We start from the raw sequence: 13470 nt of genomic DNA, 5'->3' as shown, positions 1-13470 counted from the left end.
TATTTTGTAATTTATAATAGTTTGCATTATTTTACTTTATGATATTATATTCTCTATATATTATTATTTTTATTTTTTTATTTTTTAAATGTTTAACTCGAGTTGTGTTTCAGAAAAATAGACACAAATATAAAAATTAATAAAACTGTACACAAACATATAATTCTTCGCCGCACGGTACATAATACTTTGTTTTTCAAAATGTATTTCATAAAATAAAATGTATATCAATGTTTGAAAGAAGAGAATAATAAATGATAATACCTTGTATTAAGTCCTTCCTTGATGTACAAATAACAAATAACATAGCCATTGAAACCAGACCAAATACGAAAGTTTTAAAACGTGAAAAGTTCATTTCGAATGCAAGTATTAGGTCAAATATACATCAAAACTATGTGTGTGTCTCCTACTGAGAAACGCGTCTCGCTTAGTTATAAAGAACGAAATAACCAATAGAGCGTTATACGGCTGCCACGTTTGTTAAACTGCTTTCTATGATGTATTATTTATGGCATAAGCTTACTTGGTAGACGAACTTAGTGTCTGCAAACCAGTATATTAACAGTACAAATAATTTCTTATAACGACGATTAGACCAATTAATCAGCGTGTTCTGCTGCTACTACGATTCCACTGCAGTGTACCTGGTTCGATCCTTAACCAGACAGCATTGTCACAAACGTTAGGGTTCGAATAACTTCCACCTCCCTAGAAAATTGTGTAAACATGGAAGCAAGTTAGCATGCAAATATTGTATCAAAGGGGTTTGGTGTTATTAATTTCATAAACAAAACTGGTCATGTTGATTTCATAAATTTTGCATCACTTAAAAAACCTGACATTCATATAACTTCGTTGTGTTGCGTTCATATGCTGCGCATAAAAACTCGGCAACGCAGGGGTTAAAGAAAAAAAACGCATGGGGGTAGGCAAAACGGTTAAAACATTTGCCCCAACATATTTTAACGCAGATATTTTATTTATCCGTATATGTATTCTGCAAATGCGTTTGCATTGTCACACATCCAAAATTCTCAGTACCGGCTAGATATCTGTTTCATATCTAGTCAATGTAGGGTTTTAACTTGGGGTCCTTACTCCCTATTTATTGCATTGCAAGTGACGTGTCTGATAACAGCTAACTGTTTATAACAAAAGCGTTTTTTTACTTTAACTACATTGTCACATTTAAGGACAATGAGGACATTATTAACCTCTGATAGTTTACGAATACTGTTCATCAGTTAAACAAACAAAGGTCTTGGTTGCCTTATCAACATAATATATGTGATTGCCCCACGCATTTGTGTGATGAGTTAATACTTAAAGAACACTTTCAGAATAATTCTTACTTAAAGTGTCCTATTATGATTGCATGGCTCGATGAAGTATGTCAGTTATGATATGATATACCTTAAAAGACTGTGTACTATATTACACTGACCTCCATGCGATTATCCATGACATAATAAGACGAACGTCATCATATTTACATTAATTTACATTTTGCGTACTCGCCCTATTAGATAATATACCATCACCGAGCAATTTGTGGCAACAAAGACTTGTATCTAGGTCGTTGAAATTTGACACCACCTTTCAACAATCTTTTCAATTCAATATGTATACTTGGGCATTCACATAACGAGAGTATCCAAACAAATGATTAAGCTATTAGACCATTAAGGTGCAGCTCATAAAATTGTGTTTTGGTATATTTTGGATCGGATAACAAATTAGGGCGTATTATATTTATTTAAATGCTTTATTTACATATGGTAATGGCGTGATCACAGCTTTACATTAATGCAGGTCTTCGTTCGTTTTATTATTGAATCGACGCAAGTGTCTTGTGCTATTGGAAGAAGTTTGGCAATTAAAGATGCAGTTAACATAGAGGTAAGATTGACGCAGTTTAACTAATGTTATGGTGTTAATTTATATATCTAACGTTCATTCTTGGAATAGACTGTTTAGCTATTTGTTTTAAATCTTGAATTCATATTGAACATATCACGGAACTGTTTTACACGGAATATTATGCAATTATTTTATTGAAATTGTATATAAATATAATGTTTAGACTCGATCATACCAAACTATAGTTTTAGTTTTATACTATTAACTTAGATTACGCACAAATCCTCAAAGTTAATTGCTTCGAAGCCTGTAACGCTAACATTATCTACTTTGAACAAAATAATAATTTTTCATAAACTCATCCACCTAATATTCTGACTGCGTAGTCTGTCAGCATTAGGTCAGATGATTTTCATATAAGTTTAGTAGCGAGAAATGATTAAAATGGTAAAACTTCCTAGTTATGCCTGTACTATTTTTTGTTCTTGAAAAAGTTTATGTAATAAGTGGACATGTGCACTATCTCATATACAATGTAGAAAACACATTCATAATAAAAGGTGTTTTACTTGTGAATCGCTTTAATTTATGGCAGATATGTCTTGTTATGCAAGCTTAATGAACGAAAACTCAAAAACGCATAACTATATAAACACGAAAAGGCATTAAACGAAAATTGGTAAAACAATCATTTCATTTTTTGTTATTATGATTCACGTTAGCCAATATGGTATGTAAAGTTACTCCTTTGAGTACTGTTTTTGCAATCCGTACGTTAAGCAATTGTTTTCAAAACTAATTAAATATATGACAACATTGCTATTGTACGACAATGACCTCGAAGATAGTAAATGCTCTCAATAGAATTTGGGTATCACTGATGGGGTTCAACATAAACGGTATCCCGATTGTCCGGGAAAACCAAACTTTAGTCTGTAGTAGAAAACAATATTTTGCTAGTCCGGCGGAATAAGTGATTTTTTGTCTCTAATAAACCAGCAAACAATCCAATACTTTAGCTGGTATTGATCATCAAATTAAAACAATGACATTAAACGAATGAGAAACACGCTAAACCGTGCTTCTAACACTGAAATAAAACCGCATACAGTACATTTCACAATTTTTGCAATATGTTTCCTTATATTTTTATACTTAATTCCTGGCTGTATTTTATTTTAATCAGACATTCTTTAAACATTGTTAACAGCCGGAACTCATTGTGAAGTTATTGTATTTCGCAATTGTGGTCCTCTCCGAATATATGAAACTTGGTTCTTCCGTGGACAACAACTTAACGTTACTCCTGATTGCAAGTACATGGGGTTACTGTTGACTTCAAAGTTAAGCTGGAGCTCAGCCCATGATAAACTAGCTTCCCAAGCACAACAGGCACTATTTGCAATAAGCAATTATCAGAAACCATTTGGCTTTTTTTCCTGCAAAGGATTTATTTAAAATATGTCATACTATGGTAAAGCCAATATTATGTTACGGCTCCCAGATATGGAGTTATGAGTACAGCCCAATTATTGAATCTATTCATAATATTTTTTGTAAAAAGGTCTTACATGTTAGTATCAATACCAATACTTGCATGGTTTTGGGGGAATGTGGAAGACTTCCATTATGTATTATTTATTTTACCAACTGTAATAGGTACTGGTGTAAATTGTTAACTATGACATCTGATAGATACCCTAGGCAATGTTATATTATGCTTAAATTAATAGATGATGCTGGAAGAATGTGTTGGGCAACCAAAGTAAAATCTTTACTTTTTACATACGGTTTTGGATATGCGTGGATATTACAAGAAATTGGCGATTCTGATATATTTATCAAACTTTTCAGAAATAGATTGATTTACTGTTTTACTCAAAACCGGCATGACACCGTAAATAACTCAAGTCGATGTCACCATTATAGTCATTCTAAAACCCTACTTAATATTGAGCAATATTTGATAATAGAAATGCCAGTCAAGCACAAAATAGCCTATGCTAAGTTTAGATGTTCAAATCATAAACTACAAGTTAAAACTGGCAGACATCTGAATATTACTTTCCAGAATTAACAAATTAGTAATGATATGACATATGTGGATTGTGAATATCATGCATTTTTCCATTGGGCTAAGTATACAAGTATTATAAATCAGTTTCTGTTCAACTGGTATGACTTTGGTACTGAACTGAATAACTTTTATGACTTATTGTAAACGCATGATTTTTAAACTATTAGAAAATTAGCAGTGTATGTTTTCTATCCTATGAATTCTATAAAAGAATAGATACATGTATTAACATTTACATCTGCACAATATTACTATGACACAACTTTGCAATTTCTGTTTATTACATGATATGTATTTGGGGCCGGAGATCTCTGTTTCTTTAATAAACTGTTGACTTGACTTGACATTGTGAAGTAATGATATACTCTTGCAGCTGTGATATGCTGCTAGTTTTTATTATTACAAGTCAGAGTTTACAAAATATTTTAAAAACGACTTAAGGTAAAAGAATTCCGCACAGTTTGACTAAATGACAGCATTAGTTATGTCAATAAAACAGTTCACAAAACATAAAACAAGTAAACCATTAATATTAAATAACATCTAGATCTACATCTACAATCCCGTCATAACTACGATTCCGAAATACTGTGTCTTTAATTGTGTAGATTTTTTTTCTATGTTGGTTTATGTTTTTATATCATAACTTTTAATAAGGGCGTTTCAATTTCATTTCGGAAATTGTTATGGTTTCAATTACTGTTGCAAAAACTTAATTGATCATGATAAGATTGCCAAAGAATAATTTTAACGTAAACTAGAAGTGGCGCGGCAGAGGCCGACGCGTATCCCCACGCCGCATAGATGTTATATTAAAAGACAATTTTGGGTGGGCAAAACCTATGTTTGTGGGGCCCCGGGGTGGGTAATGTGGACATAGATGGTCGAGATAGACCGTGTTGTCATTAGAGTTGTTCAGTATTAATTTGAAGTAAATTGGTGAATAGAAGAAGAAGTTTTGTTTTAACACAATTTTGGGTGGGTGCGGTGTATGTGGGCGGGGCGCCCCAGGGTTTGTTATGGGGCCATGCATATTTGAGATTGACCATATTGTCATAAGAAAAGTTCGGTATCAATTAGAAGTGAATCGGTGTAGAAATGAAGAAGTAATATTAAAAAGGCAATTTTGGGTAGGCAAGGCCTATGTTGGTGGAGCCCCGGGGTGGATAATGTGGACATGGATGGTCGAGATAGACCGTGTTGTAATAAGTGATGTTCAGTATTAATTTGAAGTAAATTGTTGAATAAATGAAGAAGTTATGTTTAAACAAAATTGTGGGTGAGCGTGGTCTATGTGGGCGGGGCGCCCCAGGGTTGGTAATGGGGCCATGTATAGTTGAGATTGACCGTATTGTCATAAGAGATGTTCAGTACCAATTTGAAGTAAATCGGTTTAAAAATGAAGAAGTTAATGTAAAATAACCTTAAAAAATGAGTGTAAATCTGTTACCCGGCCCCATCCCAACCCCCATAACTTTTGACCCAGAGGTCAGATCAAAATTCAAAAAATGCATTGTCGCACATATGCTCACAGCCACCATGTGTTTAACCCATGTGTTGAAACCAAGGTTCAAGTGCTAATAGTGTAGGAGGAGATAGTGGCCAGAAGGAACGGACGGACGGACGGACGGACAGACGGCGGAGATAACACATAATCCCCCGCTCCAATTCGGAGCGGAGGGATTATCAATGCAAAATAAGAATCAAAGTACTGACAGTACTGGTGTGGCAATTCTTTTGAAGAGGATGGGTATAAAAGCATTAATTTAAGTGTATATTTATCACCCCAATTGTGTATGTGGGAACGAACATGTTTGGTTAAAAAAAAACTTGGGTACGAACATTTAAGGTACGAAATAATGATGCCTATAAAATTGGTACGAAATAAAATTTGGGTACGAAAACAATGGATACACAAAATAATTGGGTACTACGACAAAAAATGTGTAGGAAAAAACAATTTGGTTGCGAAAAATAATAGGGTCCGAAAATAAAATTGGGTACGAAAAAAAATCGGGTACGCAAACAAAGTGTGGGTGCGAAAAAATGTGGGTACGAAAATAAATGTGGGTACTCAAAAAAAATTGGGTACGAAAAAAATGTGGGTACGAAAACAATTTTGGACACGAAGCAAAATTTGGGTACGAAAAGAAATTGGGTACAACAAAATTTGGTACGATAAATTTTGGGTACGAACAAAAATTGGGGTGTACGGGGAAATTGGGGTACGAAAAAAAAATGGGTACGAAAAAAATTTGGGTATACAAAAAAATTTGGTACGGAAAAAATTTGGCACGAATTATTTTGGGTACAAAACAAATAATTTGGGGGAACGGGGAAGTAGTACCCGTGGAATTCTCGATAAATTTGAAAGAGGACGGGAACCAAGCTGCCTTTACCTTTATCAATGGCCCTGGTGTGGGTAATGTGGACATGGATAGTCGAGAAAGACCGTGTTGTCATAAGAGATGTTCAGTATTAATTTGAAGTCAATTGGTGAATAAATGAAGAAGTTATGTTAAAACAAAATTTTGGGTGGGCGTGGTCGGCCACTATCTCCTCCTACACAATTATGACTAGAACCTTGAAACTTACATGTACACACATAGTAGCCATGAGCATTATTTGCGACGGTGCACTATTTGGAACTTTGATCCGACGCCTGGGTCAAAAGTTTTTGTCATGTGCGTCGTATGTTGTTAGTAAAATGAGTGAAAATGTCCTCATTTTACCCCAATAACTTTTGACCAAGGGCTCAGATCAAAATTCCAAATAGTACACCGTCGCACATATGCTCATAATTACCATGTGTGTAAGTTTCAAGGTTCTAGTGCCAATAGTGTAGGAAGAGAAAGTGGCCAGGACAAACGCACAGAACGCGGAGATCAAAACAAAATCCCTACGCTTTTAAAAGCGTGGGGATAATGACTCCTTCAAACTGGCTTACGCATCATATGCCTCGCCTTTACCGTTTTAAGGATGTGATCCGAATGTAATCATTGTTTATGTAGTGCAAATTTCTTGTGTAATAATTTTTGATGTGACGTTCGTTTCATTATAATTAATATCTCTCGGGTTTCGGTATACATCTTTTGAATGTTGCCGTAATTTTCTGCAACTTTATGTTTGAGTAAAAATGCGTTAATGATGCTTTGGAAATTATGGTATGACTGTGTGAATATAATATTATTGTCAAAGAAGTAACACATTTCATTGGTTAAGACCGTGGTAAACAAAAAAATATAATATATATTCATATTATTGAAGGCGTGTTTTGGTGCCTAATATATATGGTCTACAAACATCAGCACAATTATTACATCGTGTTTTAATTCCATATTATATGTTCATACAATATTCTTTATATACATATAGAGGTTTATCAAAACAATGTTGGAATTAGCTGTCGCAAAGTTCACCGTATTATCTACTAAAATAAATTCCATGTATATAGCATGTGTCATAGTTGTAGTTTTTTAATTAATACTTGAGAAAAAAAATGCTGTACAAGTTTTAATCCTTTAACATCTCGGGAGCGTTTTTACTAAATGCTCCAATTGGAAAATTGTTCATCGTATATAAGTTAGTAATTGTCAAAATTGTCCGTTACTTAATCACTGCGGGGAATCACGTGATCACAAAAGTACATCGTACGCAGAAAATGGCGGAAAAAGCTCTCGCTTAATGAGGAAAATCAAGGTATTCTCATATTTTATAATATCAAAATAAATGATAACTATGCGCAGAGTACCCGCTTAGTCACCTTATGTACTCTGGTAATTGTCGTTTTTCTTAGATTTCTGTAGTTTTCTCAAACATTCAGGAACAATAAACAATGAAAATTGTACATCGTCTGAACATACTTTATTTTGACGTGTTTGCTATTCAAGACGACAAACAACGAAATAAATACAACATTTTTTGCTTGATAACATGCTTAGAATATTTCGTACAGGGGTTTTGTTGTTTAAGCTTTTTTAGATCTGTGGCGAGGAATTTGGAAAATAGTACATCGTCTGAACGTTTTTTGTTTGCGTACATCGTCTGAACGGTTTTGAGTACATCATCTGAACTGCTTCTGTTTTAACTTTTAATGCGATGTTTATCATAATAAAATTGTAATAACATCTGTGATCAGCCAAGCGATTTTTCGTCCAAATGACGTTCCGTTCTATGATCAGAAAACACAAAATTCTGTGTTATTTTGCATGTTTACAAAGTGTTTAATTTTATTAAATTAAATTTATTAAATTAAATACAAGTAACGCTCGAAAAAGGTTGTTATTTATACATATAAAGGCATTACAATAATGTAATACGAGGTATGTCATTTGGACGAAAGATCATTGGCTTTTCACATATTTATATTTAAAAAGACCACATGTAGTTTGCAGTAACACTAAACTGAACTTAACATTTCTTTTTACATACTTGGCACATGAGAGTGCTTATTAAAAATATAATTCTCGGCTCGAAACAGTGGCAGCTCTGAGCTTGCGGTGTTTTTTGTCAAGCTTCAATAATATATTTAGTAAATAATATTAAATGTAAATCTTAGTCTGAATAACATACATGTGGTAATCGATATATAATTATTTTTGTGAAGATAAAAATTGATGTCTTCAAATAAGTTGATATAATTAGATGTCTGTTATAATTATATAGCTGTTTTGTTTTTATTTCAGAATGTGCAAAAAGTCAATTCGATCGCTTCATCGTTTGACGAGAAAGCGCTTGAAAACATCGCAAATAATACGATTAGTTGCACCAAAATGCATTTCGTCAACTGCATGTCACAATGGAGTTTGTCTGCAACAAACTACAAATCAGCTAACGCCCATTAAGTCACCATTTTGTTCACCAGTGTATAAAGTATCTCCACCCAAAAAGCGAGCAAAGAAAAGCATTTCTACAAGAGCTTTTTTTGAGCAGTAGCCATTTTGTGAAAAAGTATGCCGTGGCATTCATGACGCTACTGAATCAGATAATCTTCTGAACATTAACAATGGATCAGTCAAAACGAAAAGCGAACAGTTAAGTGAAATCGATATCGTGTGAATCTCAAAGCTATGAGAATACTACAACACAAGCAGACAATTTAACGAGATACATATTCATAAAATAGTTTGTACTAATGTATCTAAGATATGAAATAGTTGTTTATCTACATCTCATATATTAACTCTTCTGAGATTCTACCACTTCCTTTTAATACCAATTTTATGAATTGTTATAGACTTTCCGAATGCGAAATTAAATTTAATGTTTATAAAGAAGTCATTATGACCTAGTTTTATATTATATATGAAACATCATATAGAGGCCCTCGAATACATGTATGTGTTATTTAATCTTGACTGAGGTCAAAAGTGGCCACACGCAGGAAGTAAAATATTTCATTGACTCGAATAGCTAAATGACTGATAAAATAACTTCTACCGGACATGTGCCCAATTTTGGGGGGGGGGGGCAGATATAAGACATGAGCAAAAAACAGCAAATACACTTTACACAAGTTATGATGCTTCAAGAGGAATTAACTGGATTAAAGCATTTTGAGGACTTTTATATCTATTATGTATTTAATATCGATTATACTTGGTACATGAATGTCTTCCTATCAGAATATATTGCCTAGCCCAATGTTGAAATTATGCATTTGTACACTTCAGCATGTGGTGCATTACAACTAGTGCTTAGGGTGTTTTCTACATTGTTAGATACAAGTTCCAATAGAAAACATCAGTGCAGCAAGATTTGTTTTTATAAACGATAGTGTTAACAAGGTTTTGCTATAGCCATACAAGGTAAACTGCCCCGCTCCCTAGTGGCCATGTTTTTCAACGGACCGAAACCATTTTCGAATTCAGTCGAAGTATCATAACAACAAATGTTCGTACAAAGTTTTATGAAGATTGAAGTATAAATGTGACTCCTAGAGAGTTAAAAAGGTTTTACTATAGCCATGTGAGCAGATATGCCCTCCTGGTGGCAATCTTTTTCAACGAACCTGAACCATTTTCAAAGAAAGCTGATACATCATTAAGACATACGTTTTGACCAAATTTCAATGAGATTGAACTATAAATGTGAATTCTGGTGTTTAGAATCTTATTCTTAAATTTGACCAAGTGACCTAGGTTTTGACCTGATGTGACCCAGTTTCGAACACGACAAAGATATCATTGGGACAACTTTTCTTACCGAGTTTCATGACAATCAAGCAATACATGTTACCTTTAGAGTGTTAACAAGGAAAATTGTTGACGACGCATTAAGGACAAATGGTGATCCTTAAAGCACACCATGAGCACCTTGTGCTCAGGTGAGCTAAACATAAGAAACTTAACGTAATATGTATTATGAAACAAATGTAATTTTTATTTGCACTATACTAAATTTCCAGAACTTTATATTGGTTATGTCATAGTCAGAGAGGTAAAGATAATGCACATATACAGTACATATATTGGCATGTTCACAAATTAAAATATATGACTGTAAGATTAAATAAATTCTTTATCACAGTCATTCTCAAGTCATATCACGTTGATAATTTTCTCATCAATCCCTTGACCGGTTCGGCTGTTCGGGGGAAATGAGGGACAGCAATACAGAAATCCTCCTCCAGTCAAGTCTGTTGTTTGCTGCTTAGAGTAATTCATCCATAGAAAGGGATGTCCACTCTTACATTATCCATCCAGCTTTTCTTCTGACTGCCTCGGCGTCGACCTCCCTCTAACTTGCCCTGGAGAACAGTCTTGCACAGAGATTCGTGCCTGGTGACGTGTCCAAACCAAGCCAGCTGTACCTTAGCACAAATATTCTTGGTCATGGTAGTGCAATTATGAAATTGCCATTACTGAAGCTTGTTTAATTCCGTTCACTGTTGTTAATTTATCAATATGAAACAATCAAAAGCAATCCAATGTAATTTGTCCACTTCATATTGATGGCTTAATTTATTTGCCCATCGATATGTAGAGAGAACATTACCGGATTCGATTTGCTGATGGCTTATATGGTAAAGTCTTCTTGGACCTTGTGTAGTACAATCTGATCTTAGTTCTGAAATTTAAAGATATAATAGCATACAGTTGACAATATAACAGCAAATACATTTTTAACACATTGAATAAACACACATTCACAGATAGGCATGAAGGACGATGTACGCAAACAAAAAACGTTCAGACGATGTACTATTTTCTAAATTCCTCGCCACAGATCTAAAAAATATTAAATAACGTGCAAACCCCTGTACGAAATATTCTAAGCATGTTATCAAGCAAAAAATGTTGTATTGATTTCGTTATGTGTCGTCTTGAATAGCAAACACGTCAAAATAAAGTATGTTCAGACGATGTACAATTTTCATTGTTTATTGTTCCTGAATGCTTGAGAAAACTACAGAAATCTAAGAAACACAACAATAACTAGAGTACATAAGGCGACTTAGCGGGTACTCTGCGCATAGTTATCATTTATTTTGATAGTATACAATATGAGAATATCTTGATTTTCGTCATTAAGCGAGAGCTTTTTCCGCCATTGTGTGCGTACGATGTACTTTTGTGATCACGTGATTCCCCGCAGTGTAAATGAGCAAATCAAACTAACATTTTGATAAGCCATTGGCTGATTGAACGTTTTAAATGTATTCAGAGACTTTATTTGTATCGTTGAAAAATTTATGTTATAACAACTGTTTCAAACTATTTTCGACAGTTCTCGCGGAATGATTATGTGTGTATTTGTTTAATATCGAAAGGCAACTTGTCTGCAAAAGAAGTGACCAACTGTTCCCATCTAGTAATACAATTTGCAGACAAAATGTATAAATATAATATTACGTGGGTTCAAGATAAGATCAAGTGTGTAAGGTAATACAATAAATATTTAATGCAGATTTTAATCTTTGCGGCCAAACTTCATATCTAGTACCTCGGAACGTATTAAAGTGCGCTATTATATAATTGCCTCAGTTCAATTTAACATAAAAATAGATGTGTTCAACAAATCAAGTTACGTTTCTGACAACTCCGAACTGCTGATTGCAGAGGCATTTTCTACGTTCTATAAATTGTCTGATTGAATTTCGAAAAATGAAAAATAGTAATGTTTTGCAAAAACTGTTCATAAGCGATTAAACAGGGTTTGTGATTGTTCCAAGCAGATGGATCGTGATTACCTATTAAAAACCATTATTAGAATAATTCTTAGATAACAGCTTTCTATTATGTCATGTCTCGACAATTTATATCAGTAACTCTATGGTAGTCTCCATGTATAAGACGTAAGAAAAGACATAACTTGTTTTTAATATGCTTCCACCCAAGAAATTATTGCTTTTAAGGTATAAATCTTGATGAACTATTCCAATTCTAAAGCATATTAAATACAAAATGGTTTAAAATCATGCAAATGACTAGTTGCAGAAGCTTACATATTACCTAAAACCAGATACTTGAAGAGACAATTCATGTTTCGTCTACATCGATTGCAAACATAAATGTGAATGTTAGAAATACTGATTAATTGTGGATATCTATTAATGGTGGTGCTACAAGAACTTTCTATAAGACTGAAGCTTTGTTTATTTGTTTTGACGAACATACGTTCTACATAAACTTATTTAAGTCGGGCATGTTTTGCTCAAAGAATCTGTAGAGTTTAAACTTATGGCGATGTTGATAATGTTGATGATTGTGTTGTTTATAATGATACATTTTCTAGGGCATGACGATAATGCTGTTTTTCAGCATATAATAAAACACAAAAATTCAATTTAATGCCTCAAACAAAATGTCTGGTATGCCTTCTCTCTTGCAAGGCGCAGCTTATTGGAACATTGTTTACTTCTTCTGATAGAGAATAACATATCATGGTGCTACTACATTATCCTAAACAAAATCGTGTTATCTCATGCCTGCCAAATTCAATACACTTCTGTAAATAAAATTATATTTGATAAATAAACTTTGTCTTGGTTGTAAGATTCAATCAGATAATGATTTTCACCAACATTTTGGAGATGCGGATAAAAACAAAGGCGTCAGCATCAGCACACAATTTGCGTTGGGTTATACTCAACATGTGTGTGTTAAATTTCCGCATGTAAAGACAACACTCACCATTATTTTGGAGATTCGGATAAAACAAATGTGTCAGGCTCAGCATGTAAAAACAACACTGTGGAATTTTTTGTTGAACACGGAGATATATTCGATTTGTATTCGATGTGTCATTACAATTATAATATGGTCTATTTGCGGCATATGACGGTTTTCATTACCCAACACGTTTATATGCCGTTGAAAATCTGCTGTGCTCGCCACTCAAATGAATTATTATGTGCATACAACTTGTATATAAGTTGAAGTATTTAAAAAAAAAGTATAACATTTGCTTTACATGTGATCGTCTCTCAATGAAATAGCTATGTTTGAACTAATCACACGAGTCTGAAAATGGACAATAGTATAAATAAGTGCAGTGCACAGCTTCTCGCAACTGTACAACCAAAAAAC

At 33.7% G+C, this 13470-nt stretch overlaps 1 protein-coding gene across 1 annotated transcript in view; it reads left to right on the top strand.

The window, feature by feature from the left end:
* Positions 1–1793: 1793 nt before the first annotated feature.
* The window catches only part of LOC127858785 (uncharacterized), a 31771-nt gene continuing 20094 nt past the window's right edge, over positions 1794–13470 (top strand). Inside the window, exon 1 of the mRNA XM_052396067.1 lies at positions 1794–1902. The gene's annotated coding sequence lies outside the window, so the exon portion shown is untranslated. The remainder of the gene's footprint in view (positions 1903–13470) is intronic.

Source organism: Dreissena polymorpha, chromosome 14 (assembly GCF_020536995.1).
Source record: "Dreissena polymorpha isolate Duluth1 chromosome 14, UMN_Dpol_1.0, whole genome shotgun sequence".
Taxonomy (NCBI): Eukaryota; Metazoa; Mollusca; class Bivalvia; order Myida; family Dreissenidae; genus Dreissena; species Dreissena polymorpha.
This window is presented reverse-complemented; position numbering and strand designations above follow the sequence as displayed.